Below are 13802 nucleotides of genomic sequence, written 5' to 3' on the forward strand. Positions count from 1 at the left end.
GGTGCCCCAACCGACGGGCGGATCACCATTTGCGCACTTCCAAATTGTGCGTATGTTCACCAGTGGGAGGGATTCACACCGCCAGATCCAAATCCTTCCTCCACACCAAGGGTAGGAGCAGTGACAGGGCAGCGTGGCACTCCTCTGCACCTCCGAGCGCAGTTGTAATGGGCTCGGCTTAGGTACTCCGGGATGTCCAGGCCGCAAGCCGCGACCTTTTGTTAATCATCTGCCGGTCGTTATGCTGCTGCACACTTTTCCACGTCGTCAGGGCCCGGTTCGACTCCCGTGCGGCCCGTGCAGTGCCTGGGAGCTACAGCAGTCCGTCCACCACAGTGGTGGCCTGGGTGCTCCAGGATTATATAGGATTTGTCGGGTTTTTGGTGGCCCCGGCCCTCTCCTCAGGCGTCCGCCATTGCTTGCGGCTGGCCACACCCCCCTTGAGTCCTGAACCCATTGCAGTCTTTTCATAGTTATTACAGATGATCCGTGGTAGAGGCAATTGGCGTAATTGAATTTTGACAGACCAAGAGAGATAGTAGCTGGGACCTTGTGAGGAAATCCCAGGACAGGGACAATGTGTTGCAGAGTTTTATAGTAATGAAGCTGGATCTTGCTAGTTTGTCTACTTGGGCATTCATTGATAGGAAACCTTTGAATTACTGTGGAATGCAAGCTATTTCATTAGATACTTTAGTCAGTGTTCCCGGATTCGTCAGGCCAGCCGGCGAGTGGGTCATAAGGTTTCCAATCTCCACATGTGAATATTTCTGTTTTAGAAGCATTCAGTTTGAAATAGCTCCATGTCATCCACTGATCAAAGGCTATGAAGAAACCAAAAATGTGTGAATTTCTTATGTTTTTGGGGCTTTCCAGTTTAAGGAGTATTTGTGTCTCATCTGCATAGCATGCGAGGTGAAATTCATTGATCGGCGCCACTAATGACTGTGTATAATTTGAAAAGCTTGGGTGAGATGATAGAGCCTTGAGGGACCCTTGCTTTTGTGAAGTACGCTTTGGACGATAAAGGGGGAATATGGATGACATTAGTTCTGTTTTGAAAATAGGCTGTGATCCAGTTGAGAGCAGTTCCTACTTTGTCGGCTTCGTAGAGAGTTTGTAGTAGAATGTCATGATCAACTGTGTCAAAGGTGGCTGAGAAGTCCAAGAGAAGTAGTGCAGCAACTGCTTTGCGGTCAACTGTGTTCTTAAGGTCATCCCATATGGCAATGAGGCAGATTCTGAGGCTCTTCGTGGATGGAATCCTGTTTGGAAGTCTTAAAGTATGGAATTATCTTAAATGAATTGTGACATCTGGGCGAATGCTGCTCTTTCTATCAATTTGCCCAGGAAAGGTCCATTTGAAATTGGTCTGTAGTTGTTGTGGGCTAAGCAGGTCTAGGCTTGTTTTCTTTAGTAATGGCGTATGTATGACTTTTTCAGGGTTTTGAAAATATTTCTGTAGTTAAGGATTTGTTGACGATTCTTCCTACAGGTGTGGTGACAGAGGTAGTTAAAAGAAATTTCTTGAAGGCTTGTGGTTGACACGGGTCCGAAGAGCTGCAGACATGCCTGCTTGCTTTGACCAAGTCCTTAAATTTATTGTGTGGTATTTGTTGGAAGGAATGCAGAGGCTGGGTTAGCCTACTCTTGGGAGGGTTATTTTGGAAATGGGTCTGTGCTGGTGTTTTTTTATGTTTTAAATAGAAGTCCAAAGAGTCTTATTTGGTTGTGTGATTATTTGCCAGTTTGTGAAATCTTTGAATGATTAGATGAGCTCCTTCTAGGCAATTTTGTTTTACGAAATTCAGTGGTAATTGTATAGAAAATCTTTATTAGCACATTTAGCATTTTGAATTGTGAGTGAATACTATCTTTTCTTAGCTTTTTTGATTGCTCACTTGCATAATCTGTTAAGGTTCTGTAGGTGAAGTTTGCCTTGATTGGCATTTGTTTTGATCCAGGCGGGTTGAAGCTTTCCAATTTGCTGTTCATTCTCTTTTCATTCTGTATTTCTCTAAAGTGCTTGTTTTCTTTTGTGTTGGTCTGAGTGGTATTAGGATATCAAAATCTTTTGTAGCCACTCATAATTCTAGAACAGAATTTGTGTCTAGATCTTTATTGGATGTTAGTTGTATTTCTAAGTATTCAAAATTGAGTTTGTTCCACGGTTGACAGTTGGATGCAGGTACGGTTGTTTTATTTGTGTTGCTTTGTGTTGCTTTATGTTGGAAAGCAAGCAATGGTGGTTTGACCATGTGACTGGAGTAATTGTATGAAATGTAACTAGATCTGCACATACATAAAATTACATCTAAGATGTGTCCAGCCATGTGTCGGGGTTTGTGGATGAACTGATGTAGGTTCAGTGCGTCTAGCCAGTGATGATTGGTTTTGGATGGGGCATATTTTGTCAAACCAAACGTTTAGGTCACCAAGAATGCATAGATTGCAGTGCAATGTTATCAGGTTTCAAACTGTGTCTAGAAGTGCGCCTGGGAATGTTGCATTACTAGGTGGGGGTCTGTAAAGGAGAAGGAAGTTACAATAGAAAGAGGGTTTAGGGCAGCATTTGGTGAAGATCACAATCTTGTATGGAGAGGTAGTCAGCTTTCGTGATATTTAATGTTTGCTTTAATAAAACAGCTAGGCCACCTCCTCTTTTGCCTATGCAATTTTGTGCGATAGTTTGACAGCCTAGAGGAACAGCTTTATGCAACACTGGAGGCATGTCATCTCCCAACCATGATTCAGTTACGAAGAGTATGTCAGGTTGTGTGTCAGTGAGAAGGTTGTAGATCTGATGCTTGTTTTTTAGAGTGATTGAGCATTTATTAGTATGCAGTTAGTGATTGCCTTTTCGTGATGGTGTCACATTTGTTTTGCAGAAGAGCCAGCAGTGTTTTGTGGACTTGTAGCAGGTGTGGGTTTAGTGGTGGCATTAGCTGAATGAGGATAGCAAAAGTGTAGTTCTGTATCTTATTCATGGTCAAGCAGGCTAGGATGACATTTTGATGAGTCTGCATGTGTAGGTGGTGGACACGATGTCGGAGAGAGAGTAGGTGAGCTGTGTTTTGGTAGACTAGCCTTGTTGTGCAGCAGACATGGAGATGCGAAGTTGTAAAGGGTGGCAAGCTGTTTATTTTGGTTGCATCTGTTTATGGTGGAAGGCGTATGAGTTAGGGGTGATGGTGCAGCATGAAGGTCATGTAGTAAGGTTCTAAATTGTCCTATGGATGAGAGGCGGTTAAAAGAGAGTTGCCGTGTTGTATGTGTGTAAGGTGTGGGGGTAGAGCGAAGGCTTGGCAGAGAGTTGCTTTAGGTTGTGTATTGTTTGTGTATTTAGCAGGGTCGGAGTGGGCGTATGTTTCTGCTTTGTGAGTGTTATGGTTTTTTTTTTAGGCGAGGTGAGAGAAGAGGATGATGATTTTGTTTTCTAGGAAGTATTTGAATGCAACGTATTGTTCGCAAGTGGAAGCTGCAAGGTAAAGGGGTGGTGATGTGTTTTGGTAAAGAGTTTATGTAGTGTGTGAGAGGAGCTGTACAAGAGTTAGAAGTTCTTTTGTTAGAATTGATTGATGGAAAAGGTAATGTGTAGTGAAGTATAGTGTAAGGGTTGGGAGGTAGTTGCTTGGTAAAAGGAGGAGGAGGCTGTTGGTGGTGATAGAAAGGGGTCTGTTAGGAGTAATTGGAGGTTAGAGTAGGTGGTTCCTAGTGTGTGCCTGTATGGAATATAATTGTGTATGGTGCTGATTTGGGTTGTGTTAGATTTGGGGGTCTCTAGTTGGCACAGGTAGGTACTTGTGACAAATAGCGACCCTTGCCTCTAGTAAGGTTAAGGGGGTACACTCCTAAAAAAAAAAAACCCTGCTCTCCCCCGTAGTAGCTTATCTCAGAGGCAGTGTGTAAAGCATTTGTGACCACATACAGTAACCCAGTGACAACACCACAAATGGACACCACACAAGGTTTATATAAAAACTAAGTATTCTTTATATAGACTTAACATAAGATCACAAATGACAAAAATTCACAATACTAAAAAATGGTAGTTTTAGCTTAGTTCAGTGCAGTTCTTAAGATGCAACACTTTGCATTAATGTACCTTACTATGAGTTGCGCTTCCACAACAAGTAATGTTGCAGCGATGGAAATGCGGCAAAGTTCCGGTGCAAAGAAAGAAGGAGTTGAAGATCTTCCAGATGCGGCACGCTTCTCCCATGTTGCGAGAAGTCTCGATTCAATGCGACACCCTTGTTCAGCGATGCGACAGCAACAGCCTCAGATGCGACACTCTTCTCCGATGTGGAGAGAAGCTTCCGAACAATGCGACAACTACAGCAGCGACATCCACGATGTGACGGCGCGCTTCTCTGGGGATGGGAGGAGCTTTTCTCGATCCGGTGCAATACTACAGCTACAGCGCAGACATTCACGATGTGAAGGCGACACGCTTCCTCTTCATTGCGAGACGCCTCTTTCGATGCGATGCAATACGACAGCTACAGCGCCGACATTCACGATGAGACGGCAGCAGCAGCGAGGGCGACACGCTTCTTCCTCGTTGAGTCGCGCTTCCAGCTCCTTGCGACACGCAGTCCCTCAGAAGGCCCCAAAACAGCAACAGGCACTTCCAAAGAACTCCGGGGAGCTGGGGGTTGAAGTCTGTTGTCCCCGAGACTTCAGCAGGAGGCAGGCTCTGTTCCAAGTCCTTGGAGATCCTTCACAAGTTGAAAATAAAGCACACAAAGTTCTTTCTCCTTTCTTTGGCATTCAGGCAACCACTGCAGGCCAATCCCCCAAGCAGCACTTCAGCTTAGGGATAGTCCCCCTCCGTTTCTTCAGGTTCCTCTGCTCAGCAAAGGTTTCTTCTTGTAGTCCAAAAGTGATCTAATTGCTTGGGATCAGGGTCCCAATACTTATACCACAAAATCCTGTGCCCAGTCCAAACCAGTTTTGGAGCACTCTGTTCACATGACTCCTTCTTTCCTTTCACAGTGCAGGGCAGAAACATCAGACACCCCACAGGAGGTGGAGCCAGCATTGTGGAGGGAAAGCACAGTCCTGGAGCATTTTGTTGACAGGATTCCTTCTCTTCTCTCACTGTGCAGGGCAGAGACATCCGCTGCACCCCAGGTGGAGGAGCCAGCATTGTGTAAGGCAGGCACAGCCCTATTCAAGGTTCAGGTGCAACTCCTACCTCCCATCTAGATGCACATCTCTCTATTCACCACTGGGCTGACTCATTCTGTCTCCTGAAATCCCCAGCCCTGTCACTCAAAAACACCAGACAAAGAATACACAACCTAGCAGAGGCAGGATTGAAAGGTTAGGAAAGAAAATACCTACTTTCTAAAAGTGGTATTTTCAAACACAGAATGTTAAAACCAACTTCACTAAAAGATGTATTTTATCATTCTGAGTTCAGGCATACTAAACTCGAATTTCTACCATGTTCTCTGAGTCAGTTAGGATTATAAGAATGTAATAATCTAACTGTCCATTCTGGCCTATGGAGAACAGGTAGCCTTGCAATAGTGAAAAACGTAAATGGCTGTAATTCACTATTAGGACATGCCACACACACCAGGGCATGTCCCACCTTATACTTACAATGCACCCTGCCCGTGGGCCTACCATAGGGGTGTCTGATATGAAGAAAAGGGAAGGCTTGGGGACTGGCAAGTGGGTGCTCTTTCCCAGTCAGCATGACCGTACCAGACTGCACGCATGCTCTGCAATGGCAGACCTTAGACACACTTTTCCAGGCTGCTTCTGTGGGTGGCACAATCAGTGCTGCAAGCCCACTAGCAGTGTTTCGTTTACAAGCCCTGGGCACTCCTGGTGCACTGTACTAGGGTCTGACAGGTAAACCAAACCAGGCAATCATGGAACCACTGATTAATACATTAATTTACAGTAGGGAGCACTTGCACTGTGGCACTGGATAGCAGTGACACAGTTCCCAAAGCATCTAACACCAGCAAAAACACCTGAGGCAACAGCAAAAATGGGAGGGAGACCCACGCCAATGGTGCCAGGTCTAACAGGTTGTGTTAGCGATGAGTGGCTTGATTAGTGGTACAGGATGAAGTGGAGTTTTGTGTGTGAGTGAAGGAGCCATTTTGTGGTTGTTAGGGTAGAAGGATCTATAAGTGTTGTATGTGGGATTTTGTAGTGGGTGTTACGACTTTGAAGTGTGTGTTGGATTTGTCTGTAGTGAATGTGTTGAGTTTGATTGCTGCGAGTTTGCTAATATGTTTGTGGTTAAGGATGGGATGAAGTGGGTGCTGGTGCATAGAATAGAGTGGTGGAAATTGTCGCAGAGCGGCGGAAAGTGCCGCAGAGCGGCGAAAAGGGCCGCACAGCAGTAGTAAGTGTTGCAGAGCAGCAGAAAGTGACGCAGAGCAGCAGAATGTATGAGCAGAGGAAGCAAGTGGAGTAGAGTGGAGAACAGTGGAGTGCCGCAGATTGTAGTGGATGTTAAGACATTGAAATGTGTGTTGGATGTGTCTGTAGTGAATTTGTGGAGTTCAATTGCTGAGAGTTTGATAATATGTTTGTGGTTATAGATGGTGTCATGGTTGTGCCCGAGTTAGCGCTGCAGTAAAGTGGCAGGTGAGGGTGGAGTCACTGCCCACATAAAACGCGTTGCATCGAGAATACGGACGCTTCGCTTGCTAGTCGTTGGTTTCAGGTTTTTGCACTTCCGGGTCACTCGAGTCACTTCCGGGTCGTGGGCTCCAGTGTTGGTGTGTAGCGTCTGCGGATCCTGCATCGCTTCCGAGAGTTGCTGAGTCCCTTCTCCTGCTCATGGACACTGATTCTCTGAAGGCGGCACAGGGACCTTCTTTGACCCCTCTCCGCTCCTCTCGGCCCATTCAACAAGGACCCCCACTTGGTTTGGCGGTAACGCGCTAGCGTTGGTATAGGTGGCCCCGCCCTCTGAGTGCTCCCTCGGCTTGCTATTTAGGGGCTCCTTCTTGTGTGGGCATTCAGGCATCTGCATTTTCCTTTATTATTGGTATTATTTGAATTGTACGATATACACCATACGGACAGCTATCTTGGCTCCTGAGGCAAGGAGCACATAGCTGCATATCACAAGAGCTAAGAGTTTGCAGGGGTTAACAGTCGCTTCTACTCCCTCCATTAGGCGCCATACAAACCTGCTGGCTCAACTGATTAGGTGGCTGCTTATTAAGTTTACGTTGGTCGTTTCGAAGGTTGTGCTGTAAACAACCCACAAAAACATGCTTTCTTTATTGGCCGCCTTGTATTTCCTGTTCCTCAAATGCTTGGGGGGTAAGCTATGCAACTACTTTACCACATAATTACTAGACTGTGAATAAGTGTTATGAGGTGTTAACATTATCTTTATAAGTTATGTGTGCTTGCTCCTAGTCTATCCAACTGTTGATTTAGCCTTCTGTTCGCAGGAATTCTTCCGGATCCCAGTGGAACTTTCGTGGTGTTGGACGTGTACCAGACCTGCCCTGTCCCTACTTCTCCTTCCCTTGTCTCCCCTCTTCCCCCTATTCACTGGTACTGCTTTGACCTTGTTGGGCGGACTAGTGGTAGAAGAAGTTGGGATCTATTCATCAGACTCCTGCCTCCTGTTCACGCGGAGACCTCAGGTGAGCCTGACAGATGGGATGAGGTGGGTGCTGGTGCATGGAATAGAATGGCGTAGTGTGTTGCAGAGTGTTGCAGAGAGGGGGAAAGTGTTGCAGAGTGTCGGAAAGTGCCACGGAGTGGAGGAAAGTGCCACAGAGGGGAGGAAAGTTCGAGTAGAGGAGGAAAGTGGCGCAGGGGTGGGGGGGTGGGGGGGGGGAGTTGGCATAGAGGAGGGAAGTGGAGTAGAGCAGAAAGAGCAGCATAGAATCAAATGAGAGCGTGGTAGAGTCAAATGCAATTGTCGTAGAGTCTAATTAATTTCGTAGAGTGGAGGAAAGATTCGTGGTGTGGAGGAAAGTCTCGTAGTGTGGAGGAAAGTCTCGTAGTGTGGAGGAAAGTCTCGTAGTGTGGAGGAAAGTCTCGTAGTGTGGAGGAAAGTCTCGTAGTGTGGAGGAAAGTCTCGTAGTGTGGAGGAAAGTCTCGTAGTGTGGAGGAAAGTCTCGTAGTGTGGAGGAAAGTCTCGTAGTGTGGAGGAAAGAGCGGCGTAGAGTGAAAAGAGCGGCGCAGAGTAAAAAGAGCGGCGTAGAGTCAAATGAGAGCGTGGTAGAGTCAAATGAGAGCGTGGTAGAGTCAAATGAGAGCGTGGTAGAGTCAAATGAGAGCGTGGTAGAGTCAAATGAGAGCGTGGTAGAGTCAAATGAGAGCGTGGTAGAGTCGAATGCAAGCGTGGTAGAGTCGAATGCAAGCGTGGTAGAGTCGAATGCAAGCGTGGTAGAGTCGAATGCAAGCGTGGTAGAGTCGAATGCAAGCGTGGTAGAGTCGAATGCAAGCGTGGTAGAGTCGAATGCAAGCGTGGTAGAGTCGAATGCAAGCGTCTTCGTGTGGAGGAAAGTTTCGTAGTGTGGTGGAAAGTTTTGCAGACAGCCAAAGAGATGAGTAAAGTGGCATAGAGTGTAATCGAGTGGAGTGGCATAGAGAATAGTAGAGTGTTGTATGATGGAGGCACACATAGTGGATTGGAGTGGTCTAGAATGTCCTAGAGTGTCAGAGTGCTGTGGAGTGTCGTGGATGGACTAGTATGGCCGACAGTGAAGTTGTAGAAAGGGCCTAGAGTGACAGAGGGTAGTGGAGTGGAGTGGAATGGACTAGAGGGTGTGGTTTACACTGCCATTACCGACAACACATTTTCAATTGAAACCGTCATCACATTTGTGGACATAGTATTACTGATAACACCTAGATACCTGGGTGAGCAGAGGGTGGTGTGGCTTATTGTCTGCAAACAGCAAACTTCAATTAAAAAACAATCCCTTCACATTTCTGAGATGGTAAGTTCCTGAATTTGTGGGGAAAATCAACATACAATGTTCCCACATTCCTTTCAATAAAACAGCACCCCACATCTGTGGGTGGGCCTACTGTAATCGATATGAATAGGCCAAAACTGTGACTTTGTGAAGTTAATGTTGTCTTATGCCAACAAGATGAGAGGTAGGGAGAGTTAAGGAACACTCTTATTCCCCGGTTAAGTCTATGTAAACAACAAAAGAGTGTTCTCTGGTGTTTGAAGTACCACAAACAGGAGCAGGAGAACAGGAAACTGGCCTCACTTGGATCAGTTAAGAAAGCCCTCACTCACCACCTAGTGGTGACATGCTTCATCATTGGGCCCCACTAAAGAGGCAGAGTGCCTCTTTAGTGTGCTTCGACGCCAGAATTACTGCGGAGCAGGTTTTGTGAGTTCGGGCGTGCAGTGAACTAAAATTATATTTTAGTGAGGGGATTAAAAAGATGCCTTTAGTGTATCAAATTCATTTATTATCAGATCACTAGGACATACATTTCAAATTTCCAGGCATTCATCGGGACGTAGAAAAAGTGTACTAAAAGCTGGCGGTATGGACACACTAAGGCCCACCCTTACCTAGGGACGTTAAGAGTGAAAATTAGTGAAAAAAAGTGCAGAAGAGGGTTCTCTTCCCAATACTCCTGGTTTAGGAGGCTTCAGCACCTGTGAAGGAAAATAAAAATAAAAGGACATAGACATACAGATAAGACAAAACAAACAATTAGTGATGGTCTTATTTACAAAGGTACATCCATGGTGCTCCATTCTTTGTGGATGGACAATGGTGGTGTTCTAACCTTATTTTTAACACCAACCTCAGTCCCTGGGTAGCTAACCACATCGCTGGGAAGTGTGGTGTGCTACAGGTGAAGAAAAAATATTTGTGGTTGAGTTTAAAACAGGTAGAAGAAACAGGTGTTTCCATTACAGATCAATGGACCGAGTAAGTAATGGTCCTATCAATAATCGAAAACAGATTTAAAATTGAAATAAAATGTCTCACTTATATGGTGTTTTCATGGTACACCATGGGTCACGGGAGGGGGGTGGAAGCGTATTTTGGCACACCCTTGATAAACGAGGAAAGCAAGGATACACGAGTCAGAAAATAGACAAAAGATTACTTAGCTCTCGCGATTTGCAGCCAAATGAGGTTCATCAGCGTTCAGGTCTACACTTACGCCCTTGACGCTCGGCACCAACTGTGTACTTGCAGAACCCTCAGAACCGACCCCGACGATCAGGGGCGAGGGCCGGCGAGGTTGTTTTAAGGTGCTTCGGAGATTGCAGCGGCTGTTTCCGGGGGCGTGGCCGCGGTCGCTGCCGCGTTGTAGGTGGGCGGAGTCTTATGACAAGTGGCCAATCGAGGTAGAATTAGAGCGTGACGTTTGGACCGCGTCAGGAGTCTGCCCGACCCCTGGCAATTGTTTGTGAAGTTGCCTAGGGAACGTGTCAGAAAAGACTAGACCGGCACTTGTTAAATCCACACGTTTAACTAAGTAGTCAAAAGAGGGCCAGCTTTATTGACATGGCGGTTTATTACAAAGCACAGAGTACTAAACCATCGATTAGGCATTGATACAGATATGGTGAAATGGAGAATTTAGATTTCAATTAAATACTCGACATTCGAGATGTATAATAAAACCTAAGGGGGCAAAAGGCCGATTTTCACCACATGTTGTGGGATCACGTTTAAATTACTCAATAAAGGCGTGATTTAACTTTCACAGTGCTCAGGTTTTTGTTGGTTGTACGAGGTGGTAGTTACAGTGCAGGGGGGAGCTGGTTGTCATGGCACAACTGAAAGTTGTTTTGCAGTAGGGAGTTATTTCAAAACAGTTCCACGGTATATCATCGTTTAAACCAGAAAGATGGGTACCCAATCTGTACACCCACCTCTGTTCTTTTTCGAACAGTCGATTGGTGATGTTGCTACCGGTATTCAGCTGTTCGATCACAGTCCACCGCATGTCATTGGTGGTGTGGTTTTTCTCATGAAAATGTCTGCTCATTTTCGTGGTGGTTTTCTTGCACCTAACGTTGCTTCTATGTTCGCAGATCCTCTGCTTAACCTTCCTGCTCGTCATACCTATATACCGCAGGCCACATGGGCATGTGATCAGGTATATCACATTGGATGAGTTTCAGTTGGTATGTTCTTTTTTTAATAGGACCATTACTTACTTGGTCCATTGATTTGTAATGGAAACACCTGTTTCTTCAACTGTTTTAAACTCAACCACAAATATTTTTTCTTCACCTGTAGCACACCACACTTCCCAGCGATTAGTGGTTAGCTACCCAGGGACTGAGGTTGGTGTTAAAAATAAGGTTAGAACACCACCATTGTCGATCCACAAAGAATGGAGCACCATGGATGTACCTTTGTAAATAAGACCATTACTAATTGTTTGTTTTGTCTTATCTGTATGTCTATGTCCTTTTATTTTTATTTTCCTTCACAGGTGCTGAAGCCTCCTAAACCAGGAGTATTGGGAAGAGAACCCTCTTCCCTTTTTTTCACTAATTTTCACTCTTCACGTCCCTAGGTAAGGGTGGGCCTTAGCGTGTCCATACCGCCAGGGTTTAGTACTTTTTCTACGTCCTGATGAATGCCTGGTAATTTTACACCGTTTCAAAGGCAGAAACATGTTGACTGATTAATAACTATTCCTGGAAACAACCACACAATTATTTGTGGACTACTTTCCTACACTTAATTTTAAATGTATGTCCTAGTGATCTGATAATAAATTAATTTAATACACTAAAGACATCTTTTTAATCCCCTCACTACAATATAATTTAAGTTCACTGCACGCCCGAACTCACAAAACCTGCTCTGTAGTAATTCTGGCGTTGAAGCACACTTAAGAGGCACTCTGCCTCTTTAGTGGGGCCCAATGATGAAGCATGTCACCACTAGGTGGTGAGTGAGGGCTTTCTTAACTGATCCAAGTGAGGCCAGTTTCCCGTTAATGTGGTCTTGACACGATCAAAGTTTTAGCCTGTTCCAGGCCCGCCTACAATGTGGTGTTCTGTTTTCACTGGAAAAGTGTGGGAACATTGGGCACTAGGAATTTTGTTCTTTCTTGGACATTCAGGAGTTTGTCACAGAAGAAATGGCTGAGGTTGGTCTATTTTTCTGCATTTTGGCCAACCCCAAGCCCACATACTGTAGCCATTCCCATGGAAGTTTGTCTCCCCCCCCCCCCCCCCCCAATCCAAAGAAGTCCATGCTGACTAGTGTGTGGATCACTGCTCAACCCACTGAAATTCCACAAGTCTGATACCCCTGCACCGAGGAGACCAAGGATAAACAGACATGGGCCAGAGTTTGGCACAGCAATGTTTATGTGTGAAGGAGACTAGCAAGAACTACTTTGTTTTGAGTAAAAATAGCAAATAAACGAACAAGCATATTTTCTGAGTCAGTCAGGTGAATAGGCACCCAGCAATTGAAACCTTAGGGTGTGTAGATGTTGAAAATGCGTGGTTGTTGTAGTTTTCTATACAGCACAGGTTTGATAACTTTGACTAAAAGAGATAAACTCTAAACTTGCATTTTGTTTTCAATTGCTTTAGTAATTTCCCACATGCACTGCACCTAGTTTATCGTCTGTGGTCACCACAAAACAAAGAAAAACAACAGATATCTGATATGCCCAAGCTCAGGAGACCGAAGGAAACCCAAATGTACGTTAAGACTTTGCAGTAATACGTTCTGTGCGAGGGGGACTGGATAAAATTACCATTTTTTGGAAACTATTGCAGTAAATCAGAAATTTCATTTTGAAAGCATTCTCCGAGTGAGCCAGCCAGCTAGCCAGTCAGAAAGGAGGTCTGGCCTCCAACATTCGATTCCTCAGGTTATACAGATGTGAAAAATAAATAGTAATGATACTTTACAGATTAACCTATCCGCTTGATATCCGTCATTAAATAAACAGTTCGCCATCAACTGTAATTCTGCCAGAATTTTGTGACCTGCACTAATAGTACATAATTCATTGTCCAAATCATATTCAAGGAAGGCCCCACGTATATTTGTTATTGTCAGCCTCTAGACATTCATGGGAACATTTTCTTTGTTGGCTTTTTCTGGGATTTTGAACTCAAATATTTCGACATTTTCAATTGATCTCCCGGCTGTAAGAGCTTCCAGCTGTAATGAGATGATGTAGGGTTTGCATTAATACATCGCCATGAATGTGCGGAACAAGCCTATAGATTCTTTGAATGTACATAGAACAAAAAGATACCCGGGTTTGATCAACTTAACACAGATTTTCTTTTACTAAATGCTTCAGTATAGACGGGTAAACACATCCTGGCAGGGAAAGGGTTAGGAATGATCATGCACTTTTGTGGGAGAGTCCAGCGTCTATAATGCATGAGTCAGGCTACCAAACCCTAAGTCAGACTCTGACCCTGGAGCATGGAGAGGAGTTACGGTCTTCGTAGCAACCTCTTATGCCATCTGACATCTGGAGAAGCCTTAGTAACCACCACTTTTGTGGCCATTCTGGTGTCGGGAGCAAAATTCTGGCTTTTGAGTAGGTAAGCTTGATAGGCATGCTGGCGGATTCAACGAAGGAACAGCATGAAGAGTTTCACTGAGCAACAAATTAAAGGGCATTTCCCTTCTTTACCGATTAAAACAACCAGGAAGCAAAGTCCGGGAATTTGACATTGCATGGAGCAGCATGGAATAATTTGCGAAAATCTCCATTCCTTAAGCTGTTACACTGTATTTCAATGTTTAAGAGCCACTTGTGGTTCCCTGTAACACTCTACCGACAGTTTTTTCTTACGTGCTGTCCATAAGTGGAAA

General features: G+C 44.9%; 1 protein-coding gene and 1 long non-coding RNA gene across 3 annotated transcripts in view; one reads left to right on the top strand and one right to left on the bottom strand.

Moving 5' to 3' along the window:
• GHITM (growth hormone inducible transmembrane protein) overlaps positions 1-13802 on the bottom strand; it is a 296117-nt gene that overhangs the window by 92230 nt on the left and 190085 nt on the right. The gene's annotated exons all lie outside the window — the stretch shown is intronic.
• The window catches only part of LOC144754973 (uncharacterized), a 99863-nt gene that overhangs the window by 50992 nt on the left and 35069 nt on the right, over positions 1-13802 (top strand). The window contains exon 2 of the long non-coding RNA XR_013594815.1: positions 7440-7637. This is a non-coding gene — a long non-coding RNA (uncharacterized LOC144754973). The remainder of the gene's footprint in view (positions 1-7439; positions 7638-13802) is intronic.

The sequence above is a fragment of the Lissotriton helveticus genome, chromosome 5_1 (assembly GCF_964261635.1).
Source record: "Lissotriton helveticus chromosome 5_1, aLisHel1.1, whole genome shotgun sequence".
Classification (NCBI taxonomy): domain Eukaryota; kingdom Metazoa; phylum Chordata; class Amphibia; order Caudata; family Salamandridae; genus Lissotriton; species Lissotriton helveticus.